At 32.8% G+C, this 8,189-nt stretch overlaps 1 protein-coding gene across 2 annotated transcripts in view; it reads right to left on the bottom strand.

Annotated features, from left to right (window-relative positions):
* TFPI (tissue factor pathway inhibitor) overlaps positions 1–7,856 on the bottom strand; it is a 59,240-nt gene extending 51,384 nt beyond the window's left edge. For both annotated transcript variants that reach the window (XM_012812205.2, XM_023507634.1), the window contains exon 1: positions 7,599–7,856. The gene's annotated coding sequence lies outside the window, so the exon portion shown is untranslated. The remainder of the gene's footprint in view (positions 1–7,598) is intronic.
* Positions 7,857–8,189: the final 333 nt, after the last annotated feature.

The following is an 8,189-nucleotide window of genomic DNA, read 5'->3' on the forward strand; positions in this document are numbered from 1 at the left end:
AGATTGGCCAATTCTCTAGGGAAACTGTTCTTGAATTTGGCTTCCATTACAGGAAGTCATAATTTTCAAGAGAATTACTTAATATGAAATTTCCCAATGACAGCTAATGAGTCAAATCATAATCTCCTATGTATGGAGACTGAAAATAAGAATTCAGCTCTACGTTTGTTCTAGCAGAACCAGTGAAGAGACTTTCCATAGTACAAATCAGAGAGGAAGGATTCTAAAAGAGCCATGTGGTCTCCCTGAGTTTAGGGGACACAGCAGAGAGTCTGTGAAAGCCAAGGTGGCTAGAATAGGCAGAGCAGAGTACCAGATGGAAAAGTATATAGGGAACAAACCCAGAGATCTTCAGAGGGACCTCACATCTTCATCTCAATACTGATTAGCACATGTGTGAAAGAAAAGTACCCAAGTTGGGGTAGAGACCCACCTTTACACACATAAAGCTGGGGATAGTTCCTACCCCTAAGTTACAAAAATCTCAACTCTTAGAGCCTCAAGTAGAATACTCAGAGGATTGTTTGCCTTTGTAGTGAGGAAAAAATTAACCACAGAATAAATATTTCTTCAGTCCTACCTAACAAACTTTAACAGCAAGACAACAAAATACCAAAGTGATTTCACATCATCACAAAAGAAAGTTCAGTAATATTTATAGAACTATGAGACACACATATATCACCAAAGCATGCAAAGAATACTAAAATATAACTCACAATAAGAAAAGGCAAATGACATAGACACAGAAACAAGAATTAGTAGACTGTGATATTAAAAATCATAATTGGACTTTTAAGGAAAATCATATTTTATGTTCCAGAAGCTAGAGAAAATATTAAGTGTATTGTTAGGTGGAGATTTAGAAGATGGAGACCCAAGCCCAGTGTATATAGATGAAATTAAAAATGTCTATAATTAAATTTATACTAGACAGGATACTAAATAGATGAAGCATTGAAGAAAAAAAAAAAATAAGAAACTTAAAGACGTAATGATGGAAATTATGTACACTGAAGCAGAGAGAAAAAAGTATTTCCAAAAGACGTGAATGGAGAATTGATGGATGTATAAGTAGACTCCTAAAAAGAGAGGGGAAAAAATGAAGAAGAAAAATGGCACCAGCAGGAAATGAGGATCTACAGAAAGGAACGAAGACCCAGAGACGGTAACTATGTCAGTAAATATAAAATATCTTAAAAAATAAATCTCTTTAAAAGATAATTAGATCATCAGTTTTGAAAAAAGTTCTAAGCTCATAAAAGATGTTTACAAGGGAAAGCTTCATGTGGGGTATATGATGATGCTGTATCACCACAACATTCTAAATGTGTTCCAAACCAAACGTTTATTTTAAAGAGATTACTCACTGTTTGAAGCCAATATAATAACATTATAGCACATTGCTAATAACATATATAAAAACAAAATGTATAACAACAATAGCATGGGGGCAAAAAAGTAAATACAGTATACTGTTTGAAATTTCTTACACTCTAAGAGAAATGGTTTAATATCACTTGAAGATAGAAGTAGGATAAATCACAGATTTATGCCCCAAATCCCAAACTAACCATAAAATAAAATAAAGAATTGAAGCAAATAAGCCAACAAATAATATCACATATAAGAATCAATGCAAAAAAAGGAAACATAAAAAAGAAAAAAAACAGAACCAATAGAACAATGATGGCATCATAAAAGATTTAAACACAAGCGTATCAAATATAAATCAGAAAGTACCTAAGGTAAAGGTAAGCATTACCTGATTGAGTAAGATCGGAAAACCCAACTCTACTTTGCCTAACAGCATCCACCTGACAGTTGATCACACAAATTAACAGTGCAAAGATGAGAGACGTTTTACCATCTTTACACAATCAAAAGAATCCTTAGGGGGCTATATTAAAATAAGATTACATTTTAGAGCAAGGATATTAAAAGTGTTAAAGGGAGTCAATTTATGTGAGTAATGAAAACAATATTCATCAAGAGGACAAAACAATCCTAATGTTTAGGTACCAAGTAAAAAATTACTTGACGCAAATACTGACAATTGGAAAGTTAACTAGACAAATACAGAATTGTAGTCATGTATTTCAATATCCAGGTCCCCAAATACAATAAAAAACTATACAAAAACATTTAATTAGGATATGAAGCATTTGCTCAACCCTATGAAATAACTTGATCTAATTGACATTTATAAAACACTTCATTCCACAGAAGCAGAATGCACGTAATTTTCAAATGCATACAGAACATGTACAAGGTTACATCACATTCAGAGCCATACAATAAGTCTTGAAAAGTCAGAAATATTTCAAAATGTATAAAATATGTAGTCTGACCCTAATGCAATTAAACTGGAAATAAATACAGACATATCCAAAATCTTTGGAAAATACCCAAATACTTGGAAACTAAGTAACACCCTAAATAATCTATGGGTCAATGCTTAAAACACAGAACTCAGAGTATATTTTTAGCCAAATAAAAACACAGAATAATGAAAGTAAAAATAAAGCAATAGTTAGAAATATATGGCAAGAAAATCAAAATAAGAGTGAAAATAAATCCAATGAAAACAGAAAATATGAAGTCAATGAAACCAAAAGCTAGCTCTTTTGCAAAATGTATAAAATGGTTAGCCTTTAAGTAGATTGAACAACTTACTAACATTAGGAGGTGAAGGTTTATGCCATTGCAGATTTTATCATGAAAGAATATTCACTTTATGTCAATAAATTGGACAAAAAATTGAAATGGCCTAATTCATTGAAAGACATAAAATCTCTCTCAAGGAGAAATGGATAACCTGGAATGCTCTATAATTATTTGCTTATTTATTTATTTATTCATTTTTTGCAGTTTTTGGCTGGGGCCAGGTTTGAACCTGCCACCTCTGGTATATGGGGCCCTACTCCTTTGAGCTACAGGTGCTCCTCTCTATAACCATTTTTTAATAATAACATTTGTAATTACAATATCCCACAAGTCCCAGCCTCAGATGGCTTCATTGGTGAATTCTATCTAAAATTGAAAGCTGAAATACTATCAAATTTATGTCAAGTCTTCCAGAAAATTTAACAGAATGGTTTGAATACTTGCCAACCCCATCCATGAGGTTTGAATTAGCCTGATACTAAAATCAGAAAAAAAGAAACCATTATGAATAAAATAAAAATATTTAGCCTGAAGTACAGAAATTTCATGTAAAAATATACTTGAGTTTCTAGCAGGAAGTTTCTGTCTTCGTGTTAAAAACTTCAGGCAATCAACATTATAATACTTATACTTTTAATCTATTTATTAAGAAAATATGAAGAGAATGTCAACAAGAAGCCAGAATTCTTCAAAATGAATTCTTACATCATTTTAAAATAATTTTTACTGTGGTAAAATATATAGACCATGAAATTTGCCATTTTAACCAGTTTTAAATATACAACTCAGAAGCTTTAATTACATTCACGATATTATACAACATGACTCCTATTTCAAACATTTTTCATCATTCCAGACAAAAACCCTGTACCCATAAGCAGTAAATCACCACTCATGTGGCCCCTGGTAATCCCTAATCTGTTTTCTGTCTCTAAGAATTTCCCTAGTTTAGATATTTATATAAATGAAATCGTCTATTATTTGTCCTTTCGTGTCTGGCTTATTTTAGGTAGCATCATGTTTTCTAGGTTCATTCACGTATCACGTATCAAAACTCCATTCCTTTTGCATTTATGTATAATTGATATCAGGAACACAAGAAAGAGCAAGATCAGGCCCAAGACATTTTAACGTAACCATTTTGATTCATTTGCTAATGAATCAAATTAATCCAGGACTTTGAAGCTTCCTAAAAGGACTTTAATACTGCACATATTACCCAAATCTTCACAAATGACATTATTGTAGAGACTCACCCCCCATTTCTGAGATTTGCTCTATTTTTTAAGCCTTGGGAAATGAGGAGGGAGAAATGAGGTGATGCTTAGAGCTGAATTATTATAGGATCCGAGGATTGAATAGAAGTAGGCAATGGTCAAGGTTAGGAATAAAGATAAATAAGGCTGGCTACAGAGTGGCAGCAGTGTTGAGGATGTTATCAGGAGCACCCTACACTTGCCATGAAAAAGCTACATTTTATCAATATCCTATTAATAGTTATTTTCACATTCCTAATATTTAAAACAGCCTTATAAGCCCGAGTCAACAGCAAGCTATCCTTGTTCCATCACATTTGGATTAGGGATTTCACTGCAATTATTTTCAGTCTCCCAAGTGGTCTGTGGTCCAACAGAAGGAACCACTGGGACAGGAATATTACAGCATTGAGATATTTATTATGTCCTTTTATTCTTTGGGTTTAAAAACAATTTTAACATGTGGATGTTCCACTAAGAATATTGAATCCCAAGGGGAGGCCTGAAGAAAACTAAAAACAATGGGTTTGACATGGGCCCAGTACTTTTTGTTGTTGGTTTTGGGAAGAATGGTGGAGATGACTAAGTTGCCCTCAGCCTTTTGGTGGTTGAATCTCAGGCACTGATTCTACCTGGAGAAGTGAACAAGGGAAAAATGGGTAATGAGAAGACCGGGCCCTTGGAGTTGGTACAAAATATCAAGAAAGCAGTCACTGAGTTGCTCAGACAGCTAAGAAAGATGGTCTGGTATGAAGAAAACGCACTCAAAAACTTTCACCTTTTCCTCATTTTGGTAAGATTTAATATTTAGAAACAGAGACTTCAAAAGCCACTCCATATCTATTGAATTCAGATTTCTTCTACAGCACATATTAGCAATCAGGAAGAATTATAATGTTTTATTTCTATAAAAGATAACAAAAGCTACCTATGACACTAAAGAATTTCAGAATATTTGTGTGTTTTAAAAAGCCAATCTACCAAGTTAATTCCTCAGGATGGTAACTAGAAAAAGGGTGGCTGGCAGGGGAAGGCCTTTATGAAGAATAGATGAGTTGGATTAAAGTACAATTCTTTGATCATTTCCATATAGAAAAAATAAACTGGTGATATAATTAACCAATTTGAATCTATATTATCATTCAATTGTTTAATAGTGACAAGATTTTTATAAAAATCTATTCTGAATACTTTTCTTCATTTAAAAAATACTTATAATTATTATGGGTATATATTAGTTGTGTATCTTTATAGGGCACTTGTGATGTTTTTAATACTGGCATACAATTGAAGTTAATCAAATCAGGGTGGTTGAAGTATCTACCACCCCAGGCATTTAATATTTGTATTGGGAATGTTCCTTTATTGTCTCTCCTTATTTTATTTATTTATTTATTTATTTTAGTCAGGATGTTCTCATTTTGTTTAAGACAGAGTCTTCCTTTGTCACCCAAGCTAGAGTGCATGGCCTCAGCCTAGCTCACGGTAACGTCAAACTACTGGGCTCAAGTAATCCTCCTGCCTCAGCTTAACATGTAGCTTGGACTACAGGTAACCAATACCATGCCTAGCTAAGATTTCTATTTTTAGCAGAGGTAGGGATCTCACTTTGCTTGGACTGGTCTTGAACTCCTGCACTTTGCTCAGGCTGGTCTCGATCTCCTGAACTCAAATGATCCTCCTGCTTTGGCCTTCAAAATTACTGGGATTACAGGGGTGCATTTTCTTCTATTAGGTGGATATAAGTTTTTCAACATTTTAAAATTTGTGACACTGATATGAACCAATCAACAATTCCTAAAGAATCTATAACACATTTACTATTTGGTTAGATGGCCAGGCATTCTGGTCATATAAAAACTTTTGAGTCTGGTCTTTTAGTTGGTCATCATTCATACTTACCTTTCAAATTTGAAATATGTAAGTAATTAAGGTCAAGAAATTAATTCCTAAGGGACTCTTCAAATAATACTATAAAAACAGTATTTTAATACAAAAATGTTTTCTCATTTTATGTATTATTTGTAAATTTAACAATAATGTTTATGATAGGAGGTTCTATCAAAATAGTTGTACAAATAATAAGCAAATGAAGCACAGAATTACAGATAATAAATCAGATCACCAAGTACAATTGGTGGCATGATCTATTTGAAGAAGAATCACATCTCCAAAAGGACTTTCGATATATTCATTGGAAGTAAAACAAATGCTTAAAGATAGGAAAATAAACAAGACAAAACAAAAGTGTAACTTGTCCAATTCAGCATATCTAATAGAGCTAGGAACCAAATAGTAATATGAATGTCATCAAAGTTTTCTAACAAGATTCCAGGGTCATCTAAATAAGACAAATCTGGTTTCCCAACATACCTACTGAAATTGTTAAATGTATTTTAAAGTTTTACTCTTTATTTAAGATTTTATGTTAGTTATGTGTATTAATATTTTTCAATCTCTAATGATCTCTATTTATATTTCACATCATTTTATTAAGCTATAAGTTCCAAATTAACATTTCACACTCAAACAAGTTTCCAAACAGACTGTGTTCCCTCTTTAAGAACTAAATGAGATATGAATACTATTCCTTGAAATGATCATGCACTACAATGATGTATTTATAAAAAATCCTTAAAATATTTTATAAAAGGATATTGTGAGGCTTAAAAATTGTGCAATATCGGAAAACTATCACAACTTTTCTTCTCTGACATAAACATGATGGCTTTACACAGAAAAAATGACCCTCTTGGCTGTATATTTCCTGCTTGGGTTCTGCCCTTGGTGTTTATGTTATCTCATATTATACAAAGTCATTTTGTGACTAATTTCCAGAGCACTGAGTCACAGTGCGGCTGTTGCTTATCTTTTCTTTTTTTCCCACATGGTACTGCTCTAAGCCCTAATTTTTTCAGTAATTTTTTTATACTAATAAGTTTTTTTTTCATAACTAAATAATTGTTTTTCTCATTATAGTTCCGTGGTTATGGACTCCTATGTTATGTGCATTCCCTTTCTACCAGATGCAATGTTGAATATTTTTTCATAGCTAACAAGAACTTGACCGTATACAGGTATGTAACCTACTGCTTTAATTTAAAAAACTGTACAACGTAACAGACTTGACCATGAGTATTCTCATTTAAATACTTTGGAATATGAGTGTTAATCTTTGAGACCTGTATTGCCTTAGAGAATAGTTAATGCTGGCAAAAAATATTTAATTTAGATTCCAATAATTCTAATGTTTATATTTCATTTTAAGTATCACCCATTAATGACAATGAAAGATGTTTCTTTAAACAGCAGGAGGTCAGTGTGTTCATTACAGTTCTTTATATGATACTAAATAAAATTGAAAGGTAAACCAAACCTTCAATAAAATTCCAATTAACCAAACACACTTAGTAAATAAAGTACTACAATCTTAAAACTATAAAGAGGCTACATAACACCAACCAATTACAAAATTGCTTGTCATCTTAAAAGCATAAACATTGCACATATATTTGCTTAAGAACTAAATGCAACATGCTGAGGTCTTAATTTCCCATTGCAGTTTGAATTTATGTTGTTTACCAGGAAGAGTTTATTGGAGGAATAGACCGTGGTCCTCCCCAACCCGTTGCTAACTCTCAGAACTCTGCTTTCCCCCCAGTGCCAAGTACTCACGAGTAAAATCTCTGAAGAAAGTTCTTGGAAAGATTGTTTTTTTCAAAGCGGCGTTGAGGTTGTTTTCCTTCGAGGTACTAAAGAGAGGATTTATTTTCTCTACTTCCTTTAAACAGATCAAGAAACTGGGAAGCAGAGAATACAGAAAGAAATGCAATCTGATCCCCCTCGCAGTGAAAGGGCGAGGTAAGAATTTGACGATTATCCAGCCCTAAGTCCCTCCTGTCTATTGGAGCAGAGAGGGAGCCTCAGAGTCTTTTTCAGAGATCACTGGCAGTGGGAATAGCCCAGCTTCCTGTTAGGTCACTCTGGCTCCGACACTATTTAGTCTCATTTTGCCAAACTCTTCCAAAGCTTTTTTTTTTTTTTTTTTAAATTGAGGAAACAGACAAAGGAAACACCTTACACTAACATCTCAGACATTGCAATTTTTGAATACCTATTTATTTTACTTTCCAGGATTTTTATTTTTTTTTTTGTAATCAGTTTAAAATAAGACCACTTTAAAATTTTTTTTTGCCTAGTTAGGATTCTTTAAAAATACATTACATATCTATTATTACATTGTTAAATTAACTTTCTTTTGAAGTT

This window comes from Otolemur garnettii, unplaced genomic scaffold, assembly GCF_000181295.1.
Source record: "Otolemur garnettii isolate 467f Iridium unplaced genomic scaffold, OtoGar3 scaffold00195, whole genome shotgun sequence".
Classification (NCBI taxonomy): Eukaryota; Metazoa; Chordata; class Mammalia; order Primates; family Galagidae; genus Otolemur; species Otolemur garnettii.